The sequence below is a fragment of the Taurulus bubalis genome (genome assembly GCF_910589615.1).
Source record: "Taurulus bubalis genome assembly, chromosome: 3".
NCBI lineage: Eukaryota > Metazoa > Chordata > Actinopteri > Perciformes > Cottidae > Taurulus > Taurulus bubalis.
This window is the reverse complement of record NC_136591.1, coordinates 32,805,881-32,825,486: the sequence shown is the minus strand read 5'-3', so window position 1 is coordinate 32,825,486 and position 19,606 is coordinate 32,805,881.

Below are 19,606 nucleotides of genomic sequence, written 5' to 3'. Positions count from 1 at the left end.
GTTGCTTCACTCCACTAACAGCTGAGGGAAATATGTGCCTCTTTAGCTGTTAAATGTTCCACTATGTTCCCCAGCTGGTCACTAACTCTGTCTCTCTGCCATTTAGCACTGAGCAGGTAGAGTATCGTGGGTTTACCAGAGCCTTTTCACAGAAATGAGGTTGATGAGTTTCTAAAAAGAGGGGAAACACAGCTGCAGTGGCCTCTATAAGAGTGGTACTATAATGTTCCACCTCATTAGTGCTGCACAGCTTGCAGACATTTCTTCTTCTTCTCGACCACTACATTATCCAACAGGGTGCAGTAACACTCTAATCCTCAACTCAATTAAACTTAGATTTTACCTAACCTAACCCTTTCATATAGCTGGAAGAAAAGCATAATGAAATAGTGAACTAGTTTTCAACTCAGTCAGCTGAAGGTCAGCGCACATTGTGCTTCGCTCGCTCTGTAACGAATCACTTTTTCTTCACAGGAGTTCATTATGTTGAGAGGGTTGCTGTTGATCTGAGTTTCAAATGGCGTAAAACGTTTAGTAAAGGTTTTGAGAAACTGTGTGTTGGGAAAAAATAAAAATATCACACACTCGCTAAAGCTGGATGCTATAACATTGCATTTCTAGTTTTAAAAGAGGAGATCCATTTCAGTTCAAAGTGTGTATTGTTCGAGAAAATGTTCTAGTTGTGAACTTTAAACAGTGTGCAGAACCTTTTCTTATCTCAATACCTAAAGGTCAGCATTCCCATCAGCTCATGTTTTGCTACTGTGATTGATGAATTAAGTGGAAATCCCTCCATTAGCAGAGTGTTAAAATAGCGGTGTAGATAAATGTCAGTCCAATCAGTGCTGAGATGTGAGGGGGTTTATTTGTGAAGCTCCAAATGAACTGTGGCTAAGACCACATTAATATCACACAAGGTAAGACATAGTCCTGATCATGCATTAGCATAATACCTTGACTGGTCTGTTGATCTGCATTTAGGGACACATGGTTGTTTCAATGATCTTGATAACCAAAAAGCTTTGCTTTCAATTTTGTATTTTATGTTTGTCTTATCAGGTCCCCTTTTTTCTTCTCCTATTCTTATTATTTATTTGCACGTTGCTTAAAGCAGTATCAATAGGTTGGCATAACAAACTGTTACACCCAGACCTTCTGGGTAGTTCTGTGTTCACTGTCTGTGTCTGTTGTGTTGTCTGTCACTCACCTTGTCTCTCGTTTCAGACTCCTCCCTCCTTGTGTGTCGCCCTCCTGTGTGATTGCACGCCCCGCCCTTGATTTGTTTATTTCTGTGTGGCCCGGTACCAAGGGACCCATGACCGGTCCATGGGTCCCTTGGTACTGGGCTGCACAGAAAGAAACAAATCAAGGCCGGAAAGATGTTTTATTTTGAAAAATGACCAGATACATCCGGGCGGAATGAACATACTTATAAATGCACTGTTACAACTCCTTCATAGTGTCATATTGCTTTTTGGAGAATTATGATGATAAGTTCATAATAGATGCAAAAGTATACTTCTGTACAATATATTATGTTGAACATTGTTGCTCCTGGATGGATCACAGCCAACACAATTATTTTCGACACAACTCCTTGTTCTTGGTCATGGTGGCCACAGCACTTAAGAAAAAAATAAACTTCATAATCCTCGAAATTCTGACCCTTTGCTTTTTTATTAACAGCATTTACTTGTACTTTTACTTTCAATACTTAAGTACATTTAATATCAGAAAATTACTTTCAATACTTAAGTATTATCAGAAAATTACTTTTGATACTTAAGTACAGTAAATATCAGATACTTTCACTTTTAATGGAATCATTTTCCAGTAAGGTGTCTTTACTTTTACTCAAGTATGGCTTTTGGGTACTATATACACCACTGCCAGTAAGTCACGACTCACGACAGTGAGGCCGCATGCACAGTACCAGGGCCCTGAAACTGAAGCAGCTAAATGGAATTCAGCCATTGATTTATTTATGCAACAGTAGTGTGCTCCAGGGGCAAAGTAATTATTTTGGTGTATTTCATAACCTCTCGTTGACAAAATTAAATCAATGCACCCAGGGAAGACTGTGCACATATACAAGCCAAAGACAGAGGGAACGGCTCTAATGTCAAACCATGGTCATTATATTCTCATCTTCCTTCATCCTTCACCGCCCCACCAGTCCCCTGTCATTGTCCCTGAGTATATTCACATCAGTCCTATAGGGAAGGCGGTCCGGGGCTAATGATGCTTCTCTTCCCACTGACCTTTCTGACTGCAGAATGGACGACCAGGTGACACGTGAGCCGAGCTGCGCTGACATGTCCTCCTCGGCAGTGTGTTTCTGTAGTGTCTGTCCCCCCCCCCCCATGCACACACACGCTCTCAGCCACACAAACATATGTGTCTGTTTATCAGCTGCAGTCCACACACTAAGGGGAAACAAAAGTATATTACAAGCAAAACGTGGGTGCTTCTGTAGATAAAAAGCAATGGGCATACACATGCACATAACACACACACACACACACACGCACACGCACACACACACACACACACACACACATAAACACACACTGTATAGATCGGAGAGGTCAGGGAGATGAGAGCAGCAGGATTGGAGTCAGATCAGTTTCCATGTTATCAAATGCACATAGAAGGATTCACAGATGATTTGTGTGATTTATATATAAAAGACTATGTTCACAAAAAAAATGTCAATGCACAAAAATGTGTTATCATTACATATAAATGTGAAGAAAATGCTAATGTTTTCAACAGGGAACCAGATGTCTCCTCCATTTTCAACCACAATCGCATGAGATCGACCCCACGAGGGTATGGTTATGTAATTCATTAATAATTAGACAGATCTGACCCAATACGACTCGGTACTTAAGAGAGGATGTCCCCCCAGTCAAAGGTTATAGTTTAAATCACATTTGCTGACTTACTGTCGTAACAAACAATGATTTGTTCTGACTTGTAGCCCCATACAACACAACATTAGGGTTGATAGCATTTGTGATCAATACAGCAATGCTTTTTTTGGAGAATACAGGCCAAACTAGAGCACAAGGGCTCCAAGATGAAGGCTTAATCATAACTAATTAATTAATTTGCGTGTAATAAAAAAATGTAAAAAACATATCTCATTGTGTCTCGTGTGTCCATTTAGAACAAGAAAGAGAATTAGTGCAAAAAATGTTTTTCAAATACATTTAGGCCATCTTCCAGATTTCCAAAATTCCGGGGAAATCCGTCACAGCAAGTCACCGATCCTTGGTGAGCTCTTTACTGCCCCTTGAGGCCAGGGAGCAGGAAACACTCTGCTAGTTATCGTGGGTGTTTTTTAGTTTTTAGTTTTCCAATGGCCACAACAGGGCCACAATGAGCTCATTCCACTTTGACAAGCCAAACACAGTTGAGATTTATGCTTTACACAGGAATGTTTTTTAAACAGTGCATTGAATTACAAGAGAGAAGGCTTCAAGCATGAAGACAAACACATCTGGTTAACTTTCCCACCTCCAACTTTTGCAAAAAAGGCAAGAAGTTGTTTAAATTAAAACAATAACTTAGGGGCAATCGATTGGATAGTGTTAATCAGAAACAATTAAACCTATTTTCCTCTAAGGCATGAACAACTATTGCCAGATGTAGCGAACAGTGTTTCAAGACCAAGTAACATCGCCTAGTTCTACATATATATGTAATGCATTTGTGCTCAGTCTCTGAAAAGATCAACAGACGCTCATCTGAAATCAGCTGTTTGCTTTCTATTAAAAAAATGTATCTTCTGGCTTCGACTGACAAAGAAAAGGAAGTGTAGAAAGAATCACAAAACTCAAAACAGTGTTTTGGTCCAAAACTGCGTCTTTTTAAATCCTTTACCTTTCTAAAGGGAAAAAAGCAGAAAAGGGAAATGCTAGAGAAGGAAATGGCTTTCATTGCACATAGCATACCCTATATCAGGTGCACCTCAGCTTGTGTGGAGCTGCTGCTCTGCGTGTCGTCATACCTCTTCGTCTTTTCATTTCCCTCCTCCACTGGGCTGAGACATGCAGGCTGGGAGGCCACCGGGGGAATGTCACTGATGGTGGCAACTTTGTCCCCAGACATGACAACGTATCAAAACCCTGCTGCAGGAAATTGTGTTCACACACTTGAATGTTTTCTCATGTGACATAATGGTTGAATAAATTGTATTCTTTTGCGTTTTTTTTTGGTCCAACAGTTGCACATTTGAGGTAATTTTATTTTGGTAAGGGAAGTCCAATTTTAGCCACGATAGCAGCCATGTTAAAGGAATGTCAAGATTGAAATATCTCAACAACTATGGGATGGATTGTCATGACATTAACATTCATGGCTACTCGAAAAATTTACCCGGCTGACTTTGGTGATCCCCTTACTCTCTATCTAGCACCACCGTGAGGTTGTTTCTCATTATTACCTGCTAAAATAATGCCATTCCCGTTAGCTTCGCTGTACTTTGTGGTTAGTTTAAATTGAAAAGTAACATCTTGAACGTGGTCAACATTATACCGGTCAGACATCAGCAGTCTGGCATTGAGAGCAACATCATTGTGAACATGTTAGCAGATGCTGACTGATGTGAACTGCTTTGCACTTTTGAGTAAAGTTGTACACTATCAGAGAGGTTCAAGTCAACGGTCATTTGGTGTTATATTTAATCCAATCAATTTAAAGCTTTTCAAAGATCCCCAGTATGTTTGTGTGTAAAAGAGAATATACATTTTTGTTAAGCCAGTAATCAAGCAGTGAGCCTCAAAGCTCCCTGACTAAATATCCCTGGTCGTTGGCCCTCTAAATGGCATTTTCGCTGTAAAGAGGATTAACATAGATTAGCTATAATACCTGTGACAGTAGGTTGATAGGCCCCTAAGAGGTGAAGATACAGTAGTTGTGATCTGTTTCTATGTTGTCTTCACAGAATACAATCAACAAATGTGTCCCATAATCCACAAATATTTATCTATCCACAAACATGTATTTGTTTAAAGGTCATAGCTCCAAATTTACCAGGCAAATATGTATACTTTACTCTGTAAACGTGTATTTTAATTGCACATAAATAAGGTATAGGTTTATGTATACATTTGTTGATCCATTTGTACAGTTGACATGACTTTTGCACATTTTTGGATAATTTCCTATTGGTTTGTTGGCCTTGGGACATTGTTGTCTGCAGATCTTCTGTGGTACGAATTGGGCAAACGCCACATGGCCCAACACGCAACTGGTACTGATCCACAACTATGTGTATAAACATATGACATCTTTATGTAAAATTAAAATATATTTTGACAGTCAATTATCCATATTTTCAAAATGTTCTCTGTAAATAAAACAATATTTTTGTATCATTGTCTTCTGTTGGGTTACAACTATTAAAGTCCAACAAAACCTTCATTGAGTTCTCCATAGAACATTTGCAACACAATAACTGAACAATGCTCTTAGATAATGCCAATACATGTTTACACTGTTTCTCTGTCTGTCATCTAAAATGTTGGGAATACCATTTGGGTATTTTAATTCTTTCTTTGACATTTTTAATGGGATACTTTGCTATGGCACATTTATGGCATACTATATAGTATAATATAATTTAACAGAATACTACACATATTGTATTTGAAGACTTTCTTTTTCATAGTCATGACATACTATAATGTGGTATTTTTTATAGTATACTATTCTACAACGTATTATAAAGAGTTCCTTCAATATTCGCCATTGAAACACATCTTCCACCTCCCTCTGTTGTTGACGTTTTTGGCCTGACGGTGCCCAGATGCCTTTTCTCCAGCTGTTCCTGGGGCAACCTCTTTTCCTTGTTCCTCAGGGATTCCAGGTCAGATCTTGTTGGAGGATTTTGTGGTAGGTTATCTGGTAGGTCTCGATGGGATCCTGGCTTGTTCTTTTCCACAGGTCTACATGTCTTTCTCCACCAGATGTTTAGTATTCTCCTGAGGCAGTCGTTAATTGATTTGTGCAGCCTGTTTGTTGTTTGCTTTGGCGTTTCTCATGTCTGATCCATACAGGATCATCTGTTTCATGTTGGAGTTGAAGAGTTGTATTTTTGATCAGATGTGTTTTGAGCTCCAGATCTTCCTGAGCATATTAAACACCACCCTAGCCTTATTGACCCTGTTTTTTACGTCTGTATGTTTCCCTCTGGTGGTGTCCGCAACACTGCCTCGGTATGTAAATGCTTTTACCTCCTCTGGGGCCGAGCTGTGCATAAGGATGGGGTTGATGATTTCGCAGTGGATCTTCACCAGCGGTGTCTTTGCTGTATTGGGTGTAAAACCACATTTACATAGCTTGTGAGAGACTGTCCATCCTCTCCTACATGCACGTTTATGTGTGTGAAGGGGGTGCTATGTCATCTGCAAAAAGAAGGTCATCCAGCAGCTTTCACTTTGTCCACTGAATCCCATTTATTTTCCCTTCATTTTCTTCCATCACGATCCAGTCAATCGCCTGGAGAAACAGGGTAGGGTGAAAGTAGACAGGGTAGACGCCCATCTTGACATCAATCCTGTGGGAGAGGTGGCCTGCATGAAGTTCTGTCATATGAGATCAAATTTATGATTTTGGTGATAATTTCATTGAGGTCCATTAGGCCCCATTGTGTTGTCCTGTATAAACTGTCAAAGGCTTTTCTCAAAGTCAATTAGGTAGTTTTACAGGGACGTGTACTATTTAATAGACTGTTTAATGATCATCCAAAGTGCTTCCATGTGGTCTGTGCATGAACCATCCTTCCTGAGTCCTGATTCTTGGCCACAGTCTCCTGAAGACATTAGAGGATGACCTGGTTTGGAACTTTACTGGGTACAGTTTTGCTGTGCAGTTTCACAACGTGGCTTCTCAAATTCGCACAAAGAAGCTGTAAAGCATGTCTGTTGATGAGTTTGTCGACTTTGAGGGATTCAGGTGAAATATTGTTCAGGCCAGCAGCCTCGCCAGTTTTGAGTTGCTTGATTGCAGCCTTCATTTCTGGTTTTGTTGGTTCTACCACTCTTAATTTGAAGTGGTAGTCTGGCTTTTGGAATATGTGGCTACCAGTGTGACCTTTAGGACGTCTTCAAAAAGCAGTTGGCTGGTCTTGTATGTAATGCAGCATGCTATTACTATGCTGGTATGTCCCAGACAATAATCTATAGAATGGTATATAACTCCTCCGTGTCCCTTTGATTCACCCCAATGTAAACCTCCTTGGCTAGCCTCTCCACCTTTGCTCTTGTCACTCCTGATGTTCTGTCTATTTCGGAACAAAGCTTTTTCAGCTCTACTTCTTCAGTTGTTTACTTCCCCTTTGAACTTTTTCCTCTGTTGGATTGTGTAGAGGGCTTCTGGTGTTATCCACCCTTTGTGCTTTTTGTGGTCCCACTCTTCATTTAATGTCCATCCCCCACCTTCACAACTGTAGCTCTGTGTTTTCCCTTGAGAGGGTGTCTTGAACTTCTTAGCCAGTTGAGCATTGCTGAGGTTCTCAGTGTTGATTTTTGGCCCAGTGTTGTCTCCAGCCTTTCGTTGAATTTCCTACAAGGAGGTGGAGATCGGAAGCTGCATCTGCTCCTCATCTTGTTCTGACATCTTCCTTGGACCTTCTGAACTTATTACTGATTCATATGTGGTCACATTTTTATGACATATAAGAGAGTGAGAGAGAGTGTTAAATAATATGATGTATTGCTGTATATTAAACTACCAAAGAGTATAAGGAGTTAAAATGAAAAACAAACATCGACAAGAGTAGAATGCAACATAAACAATAATGCAATTAAAATCATCTAAATCACAAAAATATATATGTTAATACCCTGGTCTATAATATTGGGTGGGACACTCTCCAGCCTAATGAGGCCTGGCGTCTGGTTGTATTGAGGTTATGGCTGAAGACTATATCCATGCAACCTAATTGGTTAGAAATGAATTTGCTGCCCATTGGTTTTGGACGTCATTTCCATATTGTACTAATTCCCTTTCAGGCTTTGGCAAAGTCAATGTTTGTGACCAACTTTGTTTAATATATGGAAACTTAAGTCCTTATCCAAGCCACACGTCATGTCCAATATGATCTTGTCCCTTGTTTGTTGCAAAGGGGCAAATTCATGTACCGGTAGATCCTGGTTATTAATGGATTTTTGGGGATTAGGAAGCCAACTCCTAGTTTTTCTCCACAAATCCGAGGAATGGATGCAGTGAGGGAGAAGTTGAATTGAGTCCGTGCAGGGCTTTCTGTCTATGCAACAAGGAGTGTGAATGGGATTTATAATTCTCGGTGTCTCGGCACCATCTCTCCCAGACGGTCTGACAGGCAGTAGACTTGATAGCAGCATGGTTTAGGCAGTGGGACTCAGGGAAAGCTTGTGCATGCATTCCAAACAAGACTCGGCCAAACTTTAAATTAAAGAAAGACCCAGCAGAGCCCCGAGAGAGAAAGAATAAAACAAAGAGGAGGTGGAGGGTTTCTATCATCGCACGCTGCAGTTTTGGGATCAATAAATCATTCTAAGTTTGTCTCATCACTACGAAGTGGAAATAAAAGTAAAATGAAATGCAAAGTTCTGTTTGCGTCTTTATTAAATGAATTCTCTACATTCTCATCAATACGCCTTGTATAACAGTCTCAATCATTGATCTCCAAATCCCCAAAGTCATACGATTCACATGCACACAATGAACAACTCACCCTATTGTGGAAAATATTTACCATTGCAAATGGAAATGCAAATACAAAATTTCCTTTAACGCAGAGCTGTTCCAATACAATGATCAAAATATGACATCTCTGGCTGCTGAAATCCGGTTGCTGCAGACAATCTGCAAACAAAAGCATTACAAAGGCTGCTACAGTAGCCAAAAGAAACAAAACGGGAACGGATGAGGAAAAATGTAGATGAGGGCCTGATAACGGAGAAGGCAGCCATCCTTCAGCAGCAAATGTAAGAGCTAAAGATTAAAATCAGAGGAAAAAAGGATGAAAATAGTCGAGTATAATCAAGGAATCAGTGACACTTCTAAATGAGTTCAGAATGAACATCTGCGAGATAAAAGCCAATAAAGATAACGGCGCACAGTTGATGAAAGAAAAAGGCATACAGACATCTTCAGGCTCTAAGCACACAAGGTGTGTCCTCGCCGCTGCCTAATCAGTGTAATTATCACAAATTATCTGCCTCAAATTGCTTGCTGTCAGGTTGAAAAGTCCATAATCAAGATCAACAGCCCAACAGATCATTATACTATAAAGGTTGCCATTATAATCGTCATCTCTAAACTGTATCCCCTTCTGAGGTCAAGTCAGCTCCTGTTACATTAATGAGGTTTTCAAAGCTAATTGAAATAAACAGCTCCTTGTGTCCCAATGAACGAGACTGTTGGTTCTTGGCGATAAATGTGAGGGTCAAACTCAACAGTGACCGATAGTCAAACAAGTGAAACAGATCAGTGCATAAGGGCCGTTTGACTCTTTCAACGCCATGTCACATCTAACTATATATTTTACTTTTTAGCAGACGTTTATCAATGCAAACAATTTCTTGATTTATAAAAACATTTTTCCTACTAGTCCAGGCATTAGTTGGTTTCCTTCAGACATGTAGCAGTTGTGGCTGACATCTCAATTGCTTCATATATATATTCAGTATGGAGATCTGAATGAATGATTATTTCAAACACCACCACTAATGTATACAGAATGTGTAGTAAATGGTATACAAAAGATAAACATCACTGGTTGTTTTAAGGCATTAACAAATGCTTTAACCCTCTGGGGTCTGAGGACATTTTCTCGATTTTACATAATTTCTTAAATTGAAGAACAATCTCAGCTCTCTATATAATGAGGCACCATTGTCCTAAGGCATAAGTGTAAAGAGATAATATGGCCCTAAAGCTGAAAAATGTAAGCTCAATTTTTAGAAATTCTTCATATCTCTTGTGAAAATATACCTTTACTCATGTGGACAAACTGTTCTGGTGCTTAAAATTTGTTTACCAAAGGTCTTAGGTTCACAAAAGCAGTGGAATATATTAATACAATTGTAGATAAATGTAAATAAATGTCTAATACCAAATTGTGTATTATCGTTTTTTGAGTAGAAGTGTTGTCTGTCACTACTTTCACCAAAATTTAAAAGGGACTGAGATAAAATGGGACTGAGAAATGACTTCATACTGCAGACCAAGATTCATGGGGTGTGTGCACATGAAGAAAAATAACATTACAACAGTTTTTATTTTCAGTCAAAATATGTACTAGAGAAAAACAAACTATTTACAATGTTTACACAATGTGCATTTTTCAGTTTCGTTTTTTCAAGAACAGTTTTCAGAACACATGTACTCTGTATGAATGTGTGTACTATGTACTCTTTACCAGCGCATGGTCGTGTCGCGCAGAGTAAAACTGTGGCCAGTGTTGTACACTGCAAGAAAACACTGTTTTTTAGGTGGGTAGTGTGTTGTCTATAACTGAAAACCAGTGTCTTTTTTGCAGCGTAGGTGGGTGTGTAGGTCCTTAGGGATTTCCTGAGTGTTCGTTGGTTTGTTTCACACAAAATGTCGACGGACACCTGAATCGACAAATCACGGTGAAAGGCGGAGCTCGACACAAATGCCACAGGCTGTGAGCCCCTGTGAGAGACACGTAGCAGCACACAGATCAGGGGGGCGGAAACTACAGACTCTGGCGCATCTAACAACAGCGGATTCTTATTTCTGCTCTGTTTTTTCTCAGAGCTATTAATAGAAACATGCCGTAAACATCATATTCCGGGTTAATTCAAAATATAACAAAACACAGAGGTCTAGATTTTAATGATCAAGATGATATAGATGAAGTGTTTGAACCTGTTGTTCTGATTTGTTTTCTGAGATAATCGGAGACTGGAGGCTGCTGGAGACGGAGATCAGGAGGAGCGAGGAGATGGAGAGGGCCATGCAGAGAGGAGCAGGATATCAGGGCATACTCACACGCACAGAGAGACACCCACCAACACACACAGAGGACATACGTATAGACGCACACTCACTGACGCTCAGACACATAGAAAAATACGCAGACATAGGTCTGATCGGAGCACTCCCCGATTGTTTAAGATGTCTACCTGTGTGATGATAAGAACTACACTGACACCTATTACATTTTGGTTACACTGTATGTACAGTGTAAAGTTAGGGAGTGACGTTTTTTCTTTCCACAGGACAGTCATAATAAAGAATGTATTACAACGATGTTTATACTATGAAGTAGTATAAAAGGAGGAATTGTAGAATTGTAATACATTTATTATGATTTGCACTGGTGAATAAAGATTGTCTATGTGTACAATTCAATGCATAAGAGGGATATAATAATTAATAATTAGTAAGGGATATTAATGAAGCTGTATGAAATATGTATTACTATAGGAAGTCACTGTTGTTTTGTTGTCACTAGGAGGGGTTTCAGGTATGCATGGAATGTGTAGACAAGATGGATGCTGCAGGTGATAGGATTGTGTAACTGTCCCTTTAAGGAGGGACTACGTTTTGTTAGTTGATCAGGAGGGCGGAGTAAGAACATTAAACACCGGAAGTAGAGAAGCTACTGGTGTGTGGACTGCTTTTGTTACTGGACCTTGTTTTTTGTGGCCGGAGAAGAGGACGACTCCGCCTCTGTGATACTTGTAGCCAACTACGTGCTGGGAAATGTCTAGGTGTTATGCATGCGGTGATACTAAGAGAATGAGAGGACACAGGCTCAGCGACTGAGGGGTATTTAACAACGCAAAAACCGTTGTTCAGGGTGCTTTCGTGGATGCAACAGACAGAAACTATTTGCAGGTTGGACTGTGAATGGGCTTTATTGCTGAAGCGAGGCAACCGTGAGGCGAGAACTGTATGCTGATCATCATCAACATTTTTTTATTAAATCTGTTGTATTATAACCCATCAAATTCTGGTCTTCCCTTCGCACGACCACCCAAGTTTGTTTTGAACTCTTAACATAACGCTCCCCTCGCGTCCTACCCAAAGGACCCATGAGCTTTACTCATTGTAAACAAACATGAACGTCCTCAACCATTTCAGTTTCTATTGCAGATGAATAAACAAAACAATTAACAATCAATAGAAACATGTTTATTTACAAATATAACCTGATACTTTCCCATTTAAGTCCCCACAAATAAAAGATAGACAATAATACACATTCATGACATCATTGTTGCATTTTTTAAACACAGAATTAAAATAGCATTAACATTGACTTAAAATGGCATCAACATTGTAACATTGAATTAAAATAGCATTAACATTGTAACATTGAATTAATATGGCATTAATATTGTAATGTTGAATTAATATAGCATCAACATTGTAACATTGAATTAAAATAGCATTAACATTGTAACATTGAATTAATATAGCATTAATATTGTAACATTGAATTAATATAGCATTAACATTGTAACATTGAATTAAAATAGCATTAATATTGTAACATTGAATTAAAATAGCATTAAAATTGTAACATTGAATTAAAATAGCATTAACATTGTAACATTGAATTAAAATAGCATTAAATTGTAACATTGAATTAAAATGGCATCAACATTCAAACAGAATTAAAATGGCATTAACATTCAAACAGAATTAATAAAATAGCATTAACATTGTAACATTGAATTAAAATAGCATTAACATTGTAAGAGACAGACAGACATCATAATCCACATCAGGTCCAGGCCCAGCAAAAGGGGTGGTGGGATGTGTTGGGGTCGGCTAGTGCCGTTTCACTTGAGCGGTGCCGCTGCATCTGCTCCAGGGTGGCACGACCATGGCCAAACATATCTGCAACAAATCCTGGCAGTGTGAGGGGAGAGAGGAGGCAGAGCAAAGCAAATGTTAGGGTGGATGCTGCAGTGATCGATTGGAACATGGAAGGAAAGGACTCTGCACATTATTATCATTACAAAACTCAGATACTGTATTGACACCAGCATCGTCTCACCTCGGGACAGTTCACTGCTGAGGGTAGTTTTCCTTTGGAGGAACTCTGAGGTGTTAAATTGTTTGTGTCCATCCAGCAATTCAAAGAGCAGCGCGCCAAGCAGCCAGACCGTGGTGGGGCCGGCCTCGTACCTCCCCACTGAATAACACCCTGGAGGAGCGTACGCAGGGGTTCCTACAAGACACAGACACATTGATGGAGACGGAAAGAAACAAAGGATGAGGGTACGATTCAAATGAAAGTCACTCCAGAGACCAACAGATGGAGCAGAAGCCAGACGGCTTACCAAAGTAGTCTGTATAGAAGTATGGTAGAGAAAGGAAACAAATGTAAACGCTTGAAGCACCAAACCCCAACACAGAAGCAGGCTCCACCCAGCTTCAGCACCTTGGCCTGGTCTTCCCTCAGCGGACCATTGTTGTTATCCAGGTATGTCAAGAGGTCAGTTATATTACGAGTTATTATAACGAGGTTAGTTATGAGTGACTTTGCACATTACATTGAAGATTTTAAGTACTCAGCTGTGACATTAAAGTCCTGCATGTTAATGGGAGTGGGAGAGAGAGGAGGGGGAGTGGTCGGGGGGGAGGAGAGAGAGGGAGGGAGAGGGAGAGGGAGAAGGAGGGAGAGAGAGAGAGTCTCAGAACAGATTCAGTTTATTTTGTTTTGCCCAAAATTACAAATTTGCCGAGAGAAGACTGATCAGTCCGTTATTCTTGCTGAACCACACAAAGACTACAATACACATTTCACAGTTTAGTGACATGTCATCATCTTATTCAAAAAATGATCAGTTTAAAGAACAGTTTAGCTGATGGAGCATTGGAAAATTACCATTTATTGTTGAATAAAATACAAATTTTCAAATTGTGTTTCAAATCTTTATTCTCAAATCCAGATTTATAAACAAACACACCAGGTGTGTCTGTGGGAGGAAACCGGATCACCCGGAGTAAACCCACGCAGACATCACATGATATCACATCATATGCATTATCTTAACAATATTGTAAGCCTAATTCAGATGTTTAAAGATTGATCTGAGTATGTTAAAAAGGTTGGCTGTTGTATCTGCCAGGGAGAATGGTTTGAATCTAGCGCCTGCTGGACCTCTTGGTGCTGAATACACGTCACGTGAAAACAGTCTGGCGTCGTCTATGGAGAAAATGCAATGCTGCTCGCTGGAAAGTAAACTTACATTGCATGACAATACATGATATCACATCCTATGCATTATCTTGACAATATTGTAAGCCTAAATTAGACGTTTAAAGATGGATCTGGGCATGTTAAAAAGGATGGCTGTTGTATCTGCCAGGGAGAATGGTTTACACATGTACCGCCTGCTGAACCTCTTGGTGCTGAATACACATCACGTGAAAAAAGTCCAGAGTGATAACAAAAAAGTGACAGGAGGATGAACAATCGGAGAACAGTGCCTATCCATCCAGCAATGCCGCTACTTTCACTCCTGTCAGGAGTGTCGCTAATTTCACTCCTGTCAGGAGTGTCGCTCCTGACAGGAGTGACCCTGTCAGGAGGGACACTGTCAGTTCTCCTGACAGGAGTGATCCTGTCAGGAATGTCGCTATGTTCACTCCTGCCAGTGGTTTGGTTAACTTCAATAGGGGTAGTCTCTGGTTTTAGATTTTTGGCAGTAGGCATTGCCTTTCTGCGAGCAAACTTCATGTTAATACCGCATTGCCAGTGTTGACTATACTGACTGCAGAGACCGCTCCTACCCTGAAAGTCTTTCCTGTACAACGCATCCTTGTAAGATATAGTTGGGGTTCCGTCCGCCAAGTAATATCCGCTTTCTCGGAGGCGAGCACTTTGCCTCAACATGATTGTAAAAGAGTAGAAAGACAACGAGGTGAATAAAAGTTAAGGAAAGTCCAAAGTGTGTTCTTCGTCCAAAAGTGGCAAACCACCCTCTTATCTGTCCTATTTCAAAAGGCTTCTGTTACAGGAAGTCATCTTCAAAGGCACCACTATTGTGACATCACACAATTCTATGACATCACAACTTTATCTCCTGGAGCATTTGTTAAAATGTAATAGAACCCACTTTTGACTTAGAAGCCTTTATTTTTGACACATTATCAATAAAGTTTTATCACTTCTAATACTTGCCCCGTACTTGCCACATGATTTGGTCTTTATTTTCCTTATGATGATTTCGTACCAAATTGAAATGTCTTTTGCAGGTAGTCATATGAAATCAAAGGTTTGATCTGTTGTTTCCCACAATAACGTTTATTATGTATGTGATTAAAATCAGAGAGAGCTGGAGAGAGGAAACACTTTTTACAACACGTAATGAAGAGAAACTATATTTATATTGTGGGTTATTTTATAATAACATAAACAAAACATACCGACATAAATAATAAATAAATAAGACGCATTCCGCCAGTAGAAATCGATCCTGCGCGTAAAAGCAGGACACAGAACACAGAATATAAATACTCAATACAGTTTATTAAACGGGTAACAGACGACAGAGAAAACATCTCCACTCTGACACTCATGATAACTTTGTCTTTATTAATATAAGTAGTAGTTTAACATCATTAAATCAACTGAAAACATACGATCATTTTTATCAATATTTTAAGTGCATTTATATTGGAATGTTCGATAAAAACTCTCCGGACAAAACACTGCGGTCAAGTGAGCCCACATCCGCTGAGTGAGCCGCAGTTGCAATTCTAAATGCACCTCTATTCAAGGTGTTACGGTACGGGGGCCAGCTCAATGTCACAATATTCAAACAGCTATAAAAACAGATCCATAGACTTGTACATAAATATTCCACTGCAGGCTTGTTCAGGGGGACCTAAGCGATGCCCATGTGCATGGCCTCAAAATATTACTGTACAGTTTGAGAAAATTGAATTCAAAGTCAGCTTAAATGTCATAATGATATTCATAATTCCCCAATATTCAAACAGCTATAAAAACAGATCCATTGACTTGTACATAAATATTCCACTGCAGGCTTGTTCAGGGGGACCTCTGCTATGCCCATGTGCATGGCCTCAAAATATTACTGTACAGTTTAGGAGAAAATTGCATTCAAAGTCAGCTTAAATTTCATAATGATATTCATAATTTCACAATATTCAAACAGCTATAAAATCAGTTCCATAGACTTGTACATACATTTTCCACTGCAGGCTTGTTCAGGGGGACCTTTGCTATGCCCATGTGCATGGCCTCCAAATATTACTGTGCAGTTTTTGAGAAAAGTTAATTCAAAGTCTGCCTGAATTTCATAATGATGTTCATAATTTCACAATATTCAAACAGCTATAAAAACAGATCCTAAGGTTTGTATATCGATATTCCACTACAGTCTTGTTCAGAGGGACCTCTGCTATGTCCATGTGCATGGCCTTTAGATATGCCTGTACAGTTTTGGAGAAAGGTGAATTCAAAGTCTGCTTGAATTCCATAATATTCAAACAGCTAGAGAAACAGATCCTTAGATTTGTATATTGAAATTCTACTGCAGTCTTGTTCAGAGGGACCTCTGCTATGTCCATGTGCATGGCCTTTGGGACACAATTGGACAACATTGTTGTGGAACGACAAAACATGGCACTTGAATTACTCTGCGCATCAGGTGTGTGACAGGTTTTCTTCATATTAATTTATATTGTGATATTGTACTACAAAAGATGTAACATTTCTATAATTCTTTTCATTAGTTTTTGACATCGAAACACAGTGTGCCATGTGTTCGGCAAAAAAGCCACCCACTCTGAGGCCTCCAGTCACTGAATGGGTAATGTGTTGTTTTAATTCATTTGATTTGTGGACCTAAGTTTTAGTTTTGGCATTTTGAAGATTTAATTGACAGTGGACAGGAAATGAGGGGGTAGAGAGAGAATTGGAACGTTATGTAACAAAAGTCACCATCCAGAGCCATATTCAGTGTGATGCATGTAACAGGTGGTTTCATGCCGACTGCCTGCAGATAAACAAAACAAAACTGAACAAAAAAAATAAAAAATAAAAATATATATTTGCACAAAATGCATTTCCAATAACATTTTTTGTATTTCAATATACAATCTAAGGATCAGTTTCTATAGCTGTTTGAATATTGGGGAATTATGAATATCATTATGAAATTTAAGCAGGCTTTGAATTCAATTTTCTCCAAAACTGTACAGTATTATTTTGAGGACATGCACATGGACATAGCAGAGGTCCCTCTGAACAAGACTGTAGTGGAATATCGATATACAAACCTTAAGATCTGTTTTTATAGCTGTTTGAATATTGTGAAATTATGAATATCATTATGAAATTTAAGCTGACTTTGAATGCAATTTTCTCCTAAACTGTATATTGAACAATATTGAATATACTGAATATTGTGACATTGAGCTGGCCCCCGTACCGTAACATCTTGAATAGAGGTGCATTTAGAATTGCAACTGCGGCTCACTCGGCGGATGTGGGCTCACTTGACCGCAGTGGACAAAACTCCGTCAGCTGTTAAAGCGACTCACAGCTGATCAGCTGTCAGCCAGTCATCATAAACCGACGTCGCTTCGCGTGACGCTTCAGAGGAAAGGACGTATTATGTCTCTTAAAACATATTTCCTTGCGTCTTCTCTCCTCGCTTGGTGTCCGTGCATCTCTCCATGGATCCCTAGTGGGAGGGACTAAGACGCAAGGAAAGGACGTGAGGAAAACGGGGATGCAATTTAGAGACTTGGGATGTACCCAGTGTCTTCTGTTTGTGGAGGATCCGAGGCCAGATGTGGAGGGTGCAGACTCTTTTGACCTCTGGGGGCGCCACGCCAATATCCCAAAAAACGACTTAAAGTATTTTTACTTCGCTATACACCACTGCATAATACTGCATAGCTACATGGGTGTTACATTGAAGAAGGAGCATTTCAAAGTTGCATTCACTGACTTTTTTATGCCACTTGGGGGGCAGCTGAACAATCTTAAAAGACAACATTAAGACCATTTATGGTGACTGTGTGTGTGTGGGGTCTCCGACTAAGAATTTACATCATCTTGCATATCGTCAACTGCTCATCAAGTCATGTTTTAATTTTTTACTCATTCAAGGTTAAAAGGTTTCAAGGTTTTTAATTGTCTTAACACAACACAATTTAGATTTTAGTCCCAATTTGGGACACAATTTAGATGTTAGTCCCAATTTGCTACACACAAATGTGTGATCCACAAACAGAAGGTGAGAGACAGAGAGAGGTTCTCTCTCTCTTTATATCACAAAGAAAAGATTATTACGGTAACAATCTAACGTTACGTACCTAGCCTACATAATATCTGCACCGTGATCCACATCGGTCTGCGTGAGCGTTGTTGCTCTGTTGAGTGTCTAGATTTACTGGACAGACTGCCCTGAAGGCACAGATGTGACAAACAACTGTCAAACTGTCTGGGACTTCAACAATTGGTTGTGCAACGATAGCTTTGATTCTTTAGCATCAGTCACTAGCTTGCTGAGGCCGGTGGTATGGGGAAGCTCGACTCCCTCGACAAGAACTGATTCATTTAATTTACAATTAGTGATCAATGTGGTGACAGACAAATATAACGTGTTCTTTTCACAAAACATCTATGTAATTACTCTGTTTAAACAAGTGATATGAACAACTTGATTTCATGCAGCAGAAGGGTGCAAAAACTGGTCCATTAAACATCCTGACAATACAAATGACTGAGCAACACACACATTTATCTGTTTGATTCAAACTTGATTTAAGAAGACAAATGACAATATAAATTATACAATATTCTCCACAGTATTGTGAAATAGTTTCAGGAATAATTTGTAGCTTTGGAACATCTCAGAATGGTCTGACAATTAAAATCATCTCACGTTTATATGAGATCAGTAACTTCTGATCTCCTCATATCAAACATGTCTTCTTCTCTTTCAATCAGTTGTCACAAATGTACCTGTCAAGACAAACATCAAGCTGAGAGTATGTTCACGGTTTACTGAGTTTATGCATAACGTAAATACTGTGCTAATGTAATAGAGATATAAACAAATCAGACAAGCAAAATCATCAGGGAAAGCTGGAATATTGGTGTGCTGTGCTTAGTTGTAATCAATACCCTTCTAATTATGTTTGTTTGTTTAATGTTGTGCATATACTGTGGGCCTTTCTCAATACCAAATACTCCAAGTACGGACTTGTGTACTTGGGAGTAGGACGGGAGGATGCAGTGCGGTCATTCTGCACCTGGAACAGCAGCTCACTTGATGACGTCGCCACGCACAAGCGGGAGTTTGGAGAATTGCATGCTCGCCGTGTTGGTTTTGAGGATAGTGCCGGTGCCTCTCGTCTGTATACTTCTTTCCAGTCGGGGAACTCTGAGGTGAGGTGTGCGGAGATCAGATAAGGTCTGCAACTTTTGCCATAAAGAAGGGCATTGGAGAGCTGATTGTTATGCTTGCAATATGAAACCGAGTCAATTAAGATATTGCGTGACCCATCGGCTTTTGGCTCCTTCATCCAGGCTGCGGTATTGTCATTCTTAGAGTGACACAGGGCGCTTGGTTCCAGTTTTAGG